The 12871-nt window shown below is 44.0% G+C and overlaps 1 protein-coding gene across 17 annotated transcripts in view; it reads right to left on the reverse strand.

Annotated features, from left to right (window-relative positions):
* The window catches only part of HIPK2 (homeodomain interacting protein kinase 2), a 193158-nt gene that overhangs the window by 162722 nt on the left and 17565 nt on the right, over positions 1–12871 (reverse strand). Inside the window, exons 1-2 of one of the 17 annotated variants that reach the window (XM_072777406.1) lie at positions 2611–2628; positions 2331–2446 (exon numbers count right to left, since the gene is read on the reverse strand). The exons of 15 other annotated variants lie outside the window; for them this stretch is intronic. The gene's annotated coding sequence lies outside the window, so the exon portion shown is untranslated. Of the gene's footprint in view, positions 1–2330; positions 2447–2610; positions 2629–12871 lie in introns of those variants that run through there. One more of the 17 variants, XM_072777405.1, reaches the window with a different exon arrangement.

Genomic DNA, 12871 nt, shown 5'->3' on the forward strand with positions numbered 1-12871 from the left:
CAAATCAAGGTCATTACCCTAGGCTCATCCCACAAAGCTACCCCTCCCTCGTTTCCCTTTCTCCCACGACTATACTATCCTTACGTTCCCCCAGCGGCCTGGGCAAAATACCTAGCTCGCCTTTCCCATCCTTCCCCTCTTCCCGCTCTGACTCCTCTTGGGCTCCAGGGCTGGAGTCTGCCTCCTGTGCACGCTCATGGCAAGCGCTGTCCTAGGCGCCATATGTTTCCTGCACTGAGGTCGATCCCGCCCACTAACTAGGTAAGTCCTTCACAGCAAGTAGCAGCCAAGACTATTTAAACACAGAAGAAGAGATAGATGACCTCACATGAGCAGGTCACAGAGAGGTTATTAAATAAAAGATAGAGCCAGGAAGAGCAGAGCAGATGGGGCCGTGAGCTGCTCCTTGCATGTATTCTGCTGGAACGGAACGGCACACCAGCACACCGGGGCCGCTGACTGCATCTGCAAATTATTAATGATTTCTAGCGTGGTCCTTCTGAACTCTCCATCTGCTGATGGCAACCACAGTCAAATAAGGACATTCAAACGGAAAAACCTGTGACCTGTGACTTGCCTGTCGTACCAGGTTTGACACTCGCTGTCCCCCAGCCATGCCTTGGGCATCCGTGCCTGCAGCAACATCGGGCTGCCTGGCTGCCCATCCAAATCAAGGCCATCCTTCAAAAACTAGATCAAATAAGGCATCTCTGGTCACTTGGGGCCCTCTGGGTTTTCTCTTGATGGCGCTCATCACAAATTACCTTGCATCACTTGGTATCTTTAGTTGCTTTCTTTAATCCCGTCTGCAATGCGTTTAGAAGTTCTTGGAAAAGAGAGAGCTGGTGGTCAAGTGGGCAAATATGGGGTAGCACTGTATGAGCATTAGTACTATTTGCCTTCATTGCTTACTGGCATCCCCCGGGTCCCAGGCAAGTGGCACCAGTTACCAAACAGGCTGAAGGCTGACAAGCACTTTTTTCTCAGCGTCTTCTTAAGCGAAACCCTTGCCCTCCAAGACCCAGAGAGTCCAGCTGAACATCCACCCGCTCACCATTTGATCAAGCATGCTGCCCTTTCCTTCTACAAGATCCCGTTCCACTGCTTCGAGTCCAGTCTGCCAGAACGCAAGGGGGCTCGGGGAGAAGCAGGCATCATTCCTCCATACAGTGTCTCCGCATGACACCCATTATTATTTGTCTCAGGGGCTAGAAAAACCTAAGACTGACAAACCTTTTACTTCTCTGTGAAATCAAAATGATAACGAAGTAGAGTTGGAAAAAGAAGGGATTTTTAAATTATACTGGGCACAGAGCCAAAGCCAGTGGTGAGACAATGACAAGTCATTTGTCCAGGGCTGGCCAAAAACATTCACAGGGGTGCATTCTTTTTCATCTAATAATGCTGGGGTTGGGGTTCCGTTTTAGATTCCGAAATATCCCTTGTCTGCTCTCTCCAAAACAGCATCCTCTGGGAATATGTCACATGCAATGGTGCCAGTGAAGGGGGGGAGGGTGGGCAAGGGAGCCCCAGTACCCTTTACCAGGCATCTGCATATAACCAACCTAATACCAAAGACTCCAAGGGAGAACCTTCTGCCTTCAGAGAAGGTAGTCTAATCTGGACATCTCTGCAGTCCTAGCACTGGACCACCGGTCCCACGAGGTACATCAGAGCCAGCACACACAGCCTGAAAACAGACCTGGACCACAGACCCAGCTTCCCCACGTCCTCCTCATATTCCTCACTCTGCCCTGCTTCTCTCCTGAGCACTAAATAGCGTAAGACAATTTGGGTTCTGAGAAGTGAAATACAACCCTGTATTAAGCATCTTTCAGTAAAATCTCTAGAAGATTCTCCTGTGTTCTTCACTTTCACTCACACCAAAGCCCCTTTAGCTGAGGATGTGAAGGTGATCTATGAGCCTCGTGAAAATCCAGGCAACAATGTTTTCTTCTCTGGGTCCTATCCCAATATATGCCTCTGCTCTAGAGCCACACTGTCCAATACAGGGGCCCCAGTCACTGTGGCAATTTAGATTAAAATTAAATAGAATTTAAAACTTAGTTCCTCAGCCACACCAGCCACGTCTCAAGCATTTAACAGCCACATGTGGCAAATGGCTACCATTTTAGTGAGTATGGATCTAGAACATTATCATCGGTGCAGAAAGTTTTCTATTAGACAAAACTGTTCTAGACAGTGACATTTACACTTGTAGGCTGGCAGTTTTCAAAAAAACTGTCACCTTGTAGTCTGGAAGAAAATATATTTCCAACCCCAATGGGCAAACTGCTTTATCTAAAACACCCCATGAGGTAAAAGCTCACCTCAGAGCAATGTCCTTCGTATAACAAGCACTCACATTCTTCAGACATTGGTCTGCTTGTCTGTACTGCTTGTCTTCTTTCTACTTCCTCTCTGCCTTCCATCTGACTCCACACTCCTATGGAAAGTATAACCAAAGCATGTGAGTGACTCTCGTTTCTCTCCGGAGTCAGGAAGTCACCACCTCTTCATGGGCTGGCCCTGTGTTCATTTGCCAGGGCTGCTGGGACCCAGAACCAGAGACTGACTGGCTTAACCAACACTAGTTTATCTGTCTCTTACAGCTCTGCAGGCTAGAAGTTCAAGATCAAGACATCGGCACGGCTGGTTCCTTCTGAGGCTGTGGGGGGAGAATCTGTTCCGGGCCTCTTCCCTAGCTCCTGCTGGTTTCTGGCAATCTTCAGTGTCCCTTGGATTGTAGAGGCATCACCCCAATCTCTGCCTTTGTGCTCTCATGCAGCTCTCATGAGTGTGTCTGTGTCCAAATCTCCCCTTTGTTTCTAAGGATACCAGTCATATAGGATTAGTTCATTCCTGTATGAAGTCATCTCTAACTAGTTACATCTGCAATGACCCTATATCCAAATAAGCTCACATTCTGCGATACTGGGGGGTTAGGACTTCAAATATAAATTTGGGTGGGGGAGGGGATGGGGGACACAATTCAACCCATAACAGGCCTTCAAAGCCTCCAAGAAAAAGCACTCCTCCTGGCACACCATCTGTTTTCCATTATTCTATTAATATGAAAAGATCCATAAGAAGTTCCTCGCTACTCAGCTTGGTGGGAGCAGGTGGTGACCCCAGGCAGAGGCTTATACTGCATGAGGCTATTTCCATTATACATAAAGTCAGCTCAAGCCCACTGTACTCGATTTAACGAGGTCCAAAACACAAGGACAAAAACACAGATTTTTGGCAGAAGTGCAAAAGGAAAAGTATGACAACTGTCATGGTCACAAAATAACCTCTGCCGTGTTCGTCTGGCTGCACTACCTCACCATACAGGACGTTTTCCAGGTGGCACGGCAAACACACGTGGGAGAATGTCTCCTGAGGCAGACTCCTTAACAGAGCGCTTGGTCGTCATAGTCATCACAAAAACCCCTGCCCAAGCTGGTCAGACGTGAGCATAAAGAGCAGGAAGGCATGCATCAGCACAGCGCACCCAGAAATGTGCCAGAGTTCACTGCCCAAACATCTCAGGGTGAGATATGAGAGCTACCTATGCTGGTAGCAAGGAACAGAGAAAAAAACCAACACGTTCCAGGGCTAGAAAACCTGATTTGAATCCTAGCTTTGACACTTACTAGATGACAAATCTTGGACGAGGTAGTTAACTAGCATCCTTAAGCCTGTTTGCCCATCTGTAAAACGGGGAGCATGAGGTCCACCTCACATTACTATGTAAAGAAAGATCTAGTGGTGGCCATCCTTCTAATAACTAACCTTTACTGAGTGTTGGTGATGTATTCATGACCCCTCCCAATCCAGTCGGTGAGGTAAAGCACAATCTGCCCCAATTTTTTTGAATAAAGGAACTTGGTCTTAGAGCCCAGAGCTGAGCTGGATCCCGTAATTGCAAAGCCACACTCCTAACCATTTTATGATATGCCTGGTACATAGTAAGAGCTCTATAAATGCTCATTCTCTCTGCTTCCCACCTACCCCTTTCGCTGGCATCGTGCACAGTGTGTAACAATGCATGTTGTACTGCCATTCAAATCTGCACAAGGACACAAGATCATCACAAGTCACTTGGAATAATTATCACCTCTATCAGGACACAATTATTGTCTCGTGTGACACTTCCCCAAACCCTCTTTCATACCCTTTTTACTACATACCATTCCTAGCGGTCGGTGGTGTCACTTACTACACTCCCCTCTTCCCTACTGCCCTGCCTCAGTCTACCTTCTCATTCTCATTCTCTGTTTATACACTTGAGACAATAATATGCAATGGAATGGTCTGGCTTTTGACTCCCCTCCTCTTTTTAACTGGTAGCCTGTATACAGAGGACACTGTCCCTGGGTAGATGGTGGTTTCTTGGTTATGGACTCATGGTTTTAACAGTTAGGCTTTGTCCCTGGGAGTGGTTAAATAAAGATAGATATTAGCACAGTTTTCCACCCAATTATCCTATTTACAAAAATAGAACTCTCCTCTGTGAATGTTTCAAATAGAGTCCTTAATTTCTACAGAAGATGTCAACCTTACCAGGTCGATTCCTAAAGCCTCAATCAGTGAGCAAGAAAGAATACAGCATGGTCAGCAATGGAATATAACACTGAACATACATATATACATATATATAAGTATAAATAAATAAATATATATATATATATAGAGAGAGAGAATTATGAGAGCATATACAGATACACACATATATCCATTCATATACACACACCTGAAATAACGCTTATGAAGACTGTCTGATGGATATGGAGACGAGCAGCTCTGCCGGGTGTTTTGGGTTCTAGCATTGCGTCAAACTGCACCCTTTGGAGGCTAGAATTCCTTTTGCCAGGATGCATTTTGATGTTCTGCCTTGAGCTTCCAATCAGGACAACTGTGAGAAAGAGCTCTAAGAACCCAGCTGTTCCTCTGCTATGGGAATGTTACACCCTGTTCATGATATCACTTGGTTCTTCCTAGATGAAAAAAGTCTATATGCAAAATTTAGGTTAAAAATGGGGTGCCTCTAGGGCACCTGGGTAGCTCCGTGGGTAGATCATGCTTGATTTCAGCTCTTGATTTCACTCTTGATTTCTTGAAATCACTCTTGATTTCAGCTCAGGTCATGATCTCAGGGTTGTGGGACTGAGCTCCCATGCCGGGCTCTGTACTGGGCATGAAGCCTACTTAAGATTCTCTCTCTTTCTCTCTCAAAAAAAAAAAAAAAAAAAAAAAAAAAGTGGTAGTGGGGTGCTCCTGGTTGGCTCAGTTGGTAGAGAAGACTCTTGATCTCATAGTCATGAGTTTGAGCCCCATAGTACAAGGACAGTTAATAAACAAACACGCTTTGTTTCTCTTAAAGTTTCAGGATGTCTTCCTTGTCTGGCAGCAAGAATTACTGAACTGACCACATTTTCTCCTTCTCTTTGACCCAGTGAAGCTCAGAGACATGAGGCTAAGCTAGAGCAAGGTAGAGGTCTCTCACTGTCTAAATATCTGATACTTTTTCCTCCTGCTTTTGAACTTTCATGTTTGTATTTTTCCTGTTCCTGTTCTTAAATCCTTTTTTATAGTGTAATGGTTATTTTATGTGTTTATACTATAAAATAAAGCATAATTTATAGACTAAGGTGAGGTATAAATACTTAGTTGGATAGAACTCAATGAAAATAATTACCATAGCAAATAGACCCAAATTTAGAGAATGCCCATAGTTTAAAAATATGATACAATCAGGGAAAATTATTAATATGTTGAAGCTGACATTGTAAGTTGCCTTCCTAACATCCATTCCTGCTTTCTCCTCTGGCAGAATGCTGATTAGATTCAAATGTCACCCCCAGCCCCACCACCGCCACCGCCAACCACCTCCCATCTTCCCCCTTAGTGGCTCAAGATCCCATCTTGATTGGTCTAAGCTTAAGCACTCCTGTGACTGAGAGGCACTGATCTGGGCTGGGCTGTTAGCAGTTTTACCCAAGAGAAGGGAGAAGAGACAGCTGGGGGCCTTTAGGGAAGGCTTCCTTGTTTGATGAGTGGGTTATTTGCATGGCTGGATGGACGGAAGGATGGACGGATGGACAAACATGGATTTCTGCAGGGCCAACCACACCAATTTTTACTATCATTAAGTGCTAGGTACTAAACCGCACACTTTGGGAGGTCCACGGATAAACGAGAAATGACAAAGGGCTGGAGGAGGTAGATGCCGTAAGAACAACACTCCTCGAAAGGCTCCTCCAAGTGCAGCTCTCCAGGGGCTCCCCTGAACCTCAGGAAGGCCAGGAGGTTAATGTCAGATAAATGCTTTGAGAGACTCCCCATAAATACCAAATTCTCCACCACTACATAGGCCTAGCTCCTGTTCTTCCTCAAAAGAAGAAAGGAGGAGCGAGGGAAGGAGGCGAGGAGGAAGCCCAAGAAGGCTTGCTAGTCTGTTTCAAAGGACATTTGCGTCTTCTCCGGACCAGGTAATGGTGCTTCTACATTAAAATGCAACCGTGCTCGGGTCACCAACAATCTGCTTTTTCTCTTAGAGACACCAGACACACGTGGGCCTGCCCACACGCATGGAAACTATTCGAGATGTTCTCCGACCCACCTGCTCAGCCGCCCCCTCCCCGCCACGGACGCATCTTCTTCTGGTGGAATAAGTCCAAGTGCTGTTCCGTCTCTTTGCTCGCTGCCTCCCTGCTGCCACTGCACCCGGAGGTCAGCAGTGTCCCGCGCAAGCCTTGGTCCCCTCGCCGTCTCCAGGACACCCACCGAGGTATCCCGGAGACACCTGAAATGTAACCCCTCACACAGCTCTCCTCCACTCTCTGAAAAATCTCGCACATGGCAAAATACAAGGATGTTCTCTCATCCTCTAGTAACTCGACGGCCTGGCTCTGCATGGCCTCCCAGTGCGCCCCCTCGTTCCTCGGGGTCTCTGCACATGTGCTCTCTTGCTTCCACGCTCACCTCTCTCCCTTCTGCACCAGATCACGTCCACCTCACTTCTGAACTGCTGAAAACCCCAAATCTTCCCGATTTAGCACCCAAAGCTAATTTCTTGAGGTTAGGACCCCTACACTCAATATTCCCTCAGTCCTCACATCTGTAGGCTTCTTTTGCTTTTGAGGACAGCATTCTCCAAAGTCACCTCCTATAAAGCAAAGCCTGTTTCTCACTGACCTCTATGTCCTCGCAGCAGAAACAAAAACAACCAACTGTGCCCACGCGCGTGGAGGAGCGGCTGCACCTGCTCTGCTGACGTATGGGGGGGATCCCCTCGCCAACCCTCCAGCCGGACTGCAAACGTCCCCACTTCCAATTAGTCTGACACCACCCTTGAAGCCTGCACTTCGGCACCTCGGATTCTGTCCCGAAGGGGGCCTGGGTGACAGATGAGGCAGACAGGAGCACAGGTGTGTCCTCACAACCTGGAAACTAACTCCAAGGGCGCGTCCCACAAGGGGGCATCTCTACCTACGCGCAGGAGGGCCCAGGGGGGCATGTGTCTCAGGGATCTTCTGCTCGCCTTTACAGTGACCCAGGGGCATGGTCATGTTTTCTACTCCATTTCGGGCAGACTTGCCACATCTCACACTGTTCTCGGAGCCCAGCCGTGGCACTCACCTGAGGCTGGGACGTGCGAGAGGAAAAGGGGAAGGACCAGTGGAGAAAGATACCAAATGTCGTGAGTGCTAAAGCACATTCCGACTTGGGGCAACACACAGAGAGGAGCTCTTGGCTCACCATGCATCTGTTCCTGCAAGATACCAAAAGCCTTGTGCATATAGTAGCAAGCCTGCTTTAAAAAACATTTTTTTTCTGGTTGAGCACAACAGGGAAAGTTGTAAAAGTAAAACTTATGTCTGTTTTAAGATTTTATTTTTAAGTTATCTCTACACCCAACGTGGGGCTCAAAATCACAACCCTGAGATCAAGAGTCATGTGTCTTACTGACGGAGCCAGCCAGGCACTCCTGTCTATGACTCCTAGCGCTTCTGCAAACGATCACTTGGAGGACCAAAGGACGGGGTATTTGTGCATGTGTGCATGCACACACCCAACACGGGCCCCGGCCCCCGCCCCGATCCAGCAAGGTACAAGCAGTTAAAGGGTGAGCCTGTTCCTTTAATGATGCCAATCGTGAGATGGGGAAGGCGCCAGTGGAGAAGGCATTTAAAGCAGATTGCCCCATTTAGGGAGATATGATTCTTGGAAATGAAGATTGGCACTCTTCCTAGACTAAAGGTTGCACTGAATAACCAAGGAGCAGGAGGGCGACAGCACTGCCCGTTGGGCTGCAACCTGACTTCAAAGACGGGAGCCAGAGGCAGAAATGGGAAGAGGGGACGGGCCCAGGCCTCAGGCTGTGACCTGTTCCAAGTGAGCTCCGAGGCCCATCATCTGAACTGGCCTGTCCCTGGGTGGCACCCTTAGGAAGTGGGGGGAAAAGCTGCTCAACACTCAGGCCCCAACTGAAGGGCTGGGAGAAGAGAGGGCCCATCAGGCCCTGGTCTATTAATTTCAGAACCATTTCAACAATAGTTCTTTTACCTAAGTCTCTCCCACCATACAGGGAGCACAGATTCTAGGTGCTCAAGAAATGCTGTCATCTGGTTTTGGGTAAATGAAACACCTGGACTGAAGCTTCATTTTGCATCGCTAGAACACAGAACTGGGTGTATCAGATCCTTCTGCATGGAGGTCATGAGGAACAGAGCTGGGACCACATCCTTCAGTCACATTCTATCCCATCAGGACAACCATGTTCTCTGTCAGAAGGAATTTTAAAGGTCATCTCATCAATCATCCATTTTATCCTGGACCCTACTCTCCAGCAGGCCCAGCAAGAGATGCTCATCTTGAATTCCTCCCAAGGAATCACTGTTCTCCAGTACTGGCCATTTGTGGGGAGATTTCAGCATTATAATGTTGTTCTTTACAGTCTGATTAAATCTACTCCCTGTGGCTTTCAAATCACTGGTTCAAGTTGGATCCACAGCTCCTTTTTTTTTTTTTTTCTTAATCCATCTGCCCTTCAGATATTGCTTCTGTCTCATACAGTTCAATTCTCAGTTCCTTTCAGACAAATGTTTCCTTACAGCAAATGCACATGCTTCTGACCCCTGTTCTACCTTCCCCATCTCAGGCCCAGACACTTGAGGAAAATCAATCTGTCCCAGTCAATGAATGAGGGAATGATTCAGTGAATTAGTCCATCTGTCTCTCCCTCTTACCCCCAACCCAAACATGCCTAATTTAAGGGTAACAATCATGCTCAAAGTCACATATTTTGAACAAAATCATGGTGATATAAAAATTCAGGACTGTCAGCCTCCCCAAGTCTCCAGCAAACACACATATGCATACACACACACACACACACTCTCTCTCACACCTATTTTTATAATTAAAATATCTTTCTTCACGCACTGACATTAAGGAAAAAATAATCATTTCTTATTCAAGATTATTTTTCTGTCATTTAATTATTTCCCTTTTCCTGTAAAAAAAATACTTATTTTGGTTATCTTCTCTTTTAAAAAAAATTTAATATAGGCATTAGGTTCACAGCAAAAATGAGAAGGTACAGAGATTTCCCTTATACCCCTTACCCTACACATTCATCAGCTATGCTGTTAAGTATTTATTTTTTTTTAAAAGATTCATTTTGAGAGAGGGGAGGGATGGGCAGATGAAGAGGGAAAGAATCTCCAGCAGACTCCCTGCTGACTGAGGCGCCCAAGGCAGAGCTTGATCCCAAAACCCTGAGATCATGACCTGAGCTGAAACCAGGAGTCAGATGGATGCGCAACAGCCTGAGCTACCCCAGAGTTCCTATGCTGCTAAATATTCTCTAAGGCTAGCTTGAGACCTTAATCTTAATCAATATCACTTTTTTCTATTGTTAAATGTGATCTGTGTCTATGTAGCCACCTTCTAAAGGAAATTCTAAAACACAGCTCTTGGTAAACTTAGGACTTCTCAAATATATGTGAACTGATTGGTCTCATTCAAAATACCCTGTTCCCAGGCCCAGAACACCTTTACCTAAGTTCTTATCTTCATTTTTTATATGTTGCTAAATAGTCTCCAATAACAACAGAATCTACAGCTTAAAATCATCCTCCTGAAAAGATAATGAGCCTCTTAGACATATGTACCAGCAACTCTCATTCATTCTAATGCAAGAAAAATTAATGCTCATCATCACAAACCATGTATCATACAAAACTGTCTTTACTGGGCTGTTGGATTAACACATGACTTTCCCAGAGGGGGGAAAACCACCCTCTAATTATATTTTGCCCACGGTAAAATAAAATTTAATTTATATGTGCTAAATCACATTTTAACTTTAAAAAGTAGAAGTGGCCCAGAAATATAATAGAGCCAATCATTCATTAAATAAGACTTTACTAAATTTCAAATATTTGCCAGGCATTATGGTAGACACTGGGGATTTAGTAGTGAAAGCCTACTACTCCCTGTCCTCATGATGTCTCACTGGTGGGGGAAGGGAGGGTGGTGTTGGCAAAAGGAAACTAAATATATAAAGAAACCAGCAAAAAAAAAAGAAAAGAAACCAGCAAATCAGAGCCACAACAAGATACTGCTTCACATCCACAAGGAAGGGCTATGATTAGAAAGACAGACACCTGCCACAACCTGGATGAACCTTGAAAACATTACGATAAGTAAAAGCTGCCAATTGTAAATAACCACATGTTGCATGACGCCATTTATAGGAAATTGTAGAATAGAAAGGAGATTAGTGGTTTCCAGGGAATGAAGAGAAGGTAGGACAGGGGAATGATTATCAGTGGGTGCAGGATTTCCATCTGGGTTGTGAAAATGTTATAAAATTGGATAGTGGGGGGATGCCTGGGTGGCTCAGCATCTGGAGTCCTGGGATCCTGGAGTCCTGGGATCGAGTCCCACATTGGGCTCCCTGCATGGAGCCTGCTTCTCCCTCTGCCTATGTCTCTCTGCCTTTCTCTCTCTGTGAAATGAATAAATGAAATCATGAATAAATGAAATCTTTAAAAAACATAAAAATAAAAAATAAAATTGGATAGTGGGGAGGACTGTACAGTTGGACTGTACAATTCTGTTAAAGTCCTAAAAGCTACTGAATTTTACCCTTTAAATGAGTGAATTATACCTCAATAAAGCTGCTTTAAAAATATGCATGGAAATCAACAGTCCTCATAGATGCAAACGACCAGTTAGAAGACAATGACTTTGTTTATAAGTATAAATTTGAGATCTCTACATAAGCTCTACACAAAGAACTTTAAACATTATGAAAGTACAGAGGATCCCTGGATGGCTCAGTGGTGTGGCATCTGCCTTCAGCCCAGAGCATGATCCTGGAGTCCCGGGATTGAGTCCCACATTGGGCTCCCTGCAGGGAGCCTGCTTCTCCCACTGCCTATGTCTCTGCCTCTCTCTCTCTGTGTCTCTCATGAATAAATAAAATCTTTAAAAAAAAATTATGAAAGTACAAACAAAAAGAACACATGGAAAGAAAACCCGATCTTAGATGAGAAGACTCGATCTTATAATTTATCTGTATGTGATCCCATACAGAAATGCCAACAGGTTTTTCTGAAATCAAGACCTGTGGATTTCTCAAATTCATATGGAAAAAAAAAAAAAGAAAAAAGAAATCAGGGAGGAGAGCCAGGAAAATTCTGAAAAGGAAGAGTAATGGGGAAGAACTTCCATATCCTTCAGATATTAAATAAAAGCATACACCTCAATAATGGACAACAGACCAACCAATGGAAAAGTATAGTCTAGAAACAGACCCCATGCCTACAGGAATTTAATACTATGGGTACTATGGGAAAAACACAAGCTTTTCAGTAAATGGTATTGGGATAACTGAGTATTAAAAAACAAAGTTGGCTCCAAACCTCAGAACATACTCTAGTTTTTAAAGAGAACATGAACCAAGATGTAAGTGGAAAAGATGAAATGACAAAAGTGCCAGAAGGAACTTAACAACCTAAAATAGGAAATGTCTTTCTGATTCTGACTCAAAATACAAAAGCTGTAAACAAAAACATAAATTTCATTTCATAAAATTAAACAGACTTTTGAAGGGTAAAGTCACCACCATAAGGAATCAAAACACACACAGCCAACTGGAAAAAAATATTTGCAACTCATATCACAGGCAATATAATATACAAAGAGCTCTTAGAAATAAAGAAGATGAGCAACACAGTAGGAAAATGGATAAAGTTCAAAACACAGTTCAAAATAACATATATATGATGACATTTACATAAATGAAAAAAATGCTCCACCTTACTTATAAAAGAAATGTAAATTAAAACTACATCAAAATATCATTTCTCACCTATCAGCAAAAATCCACAAAAGTCTGACAACAGATTCTGTAGGAAAAACTCTAGGGAAAAAGGCACATTCTTTTATTGTTTATTTGAGTGAAATATAGTACTAATCTTAACAGGAGGAATTTATCAATATCTCTAAAAAAATTACAAGACATACTCCCCCGTTGGCCATCCAATCCCACTTATAGGATTATATGCCAGAGATACACCTACAGGAATATCAAATGACACATATATAAGCTTATCCATTACAATAGCAGAGGAGTGGTTACAATCCAAGATTATGTTAATATTCCATAAACCACAGTATGTCAATAAAATGGAGTACTTTGTAACCATAAAAAAGACTGAAGATAATCTCTGCATACTAATAGGGAGAGAAAGCTAGAATACATTATTAAAAGAAAAAAGTTAAGATGTAGAATATATAAGGTACATCACCTTTTGCATAAACAAAGGAGAATAAGAATATGTATACACACACATAATTTGAATCTACAAAA

The sequence above is a fragment of the Canis lupus genome, chromosome 15, assembly GCF_048164855.1.
Source record: "Canis lupus baileyi chromosome 15, mCanLup2.hap1, whole genome shotgun sequence".
Classification (NCBI taxonomy): domain Eukaryota; kingdom Metazoa; phylum Chordata; class Mammalia; order Carnivora; family Canidae; genus Canis; species Canis lupus.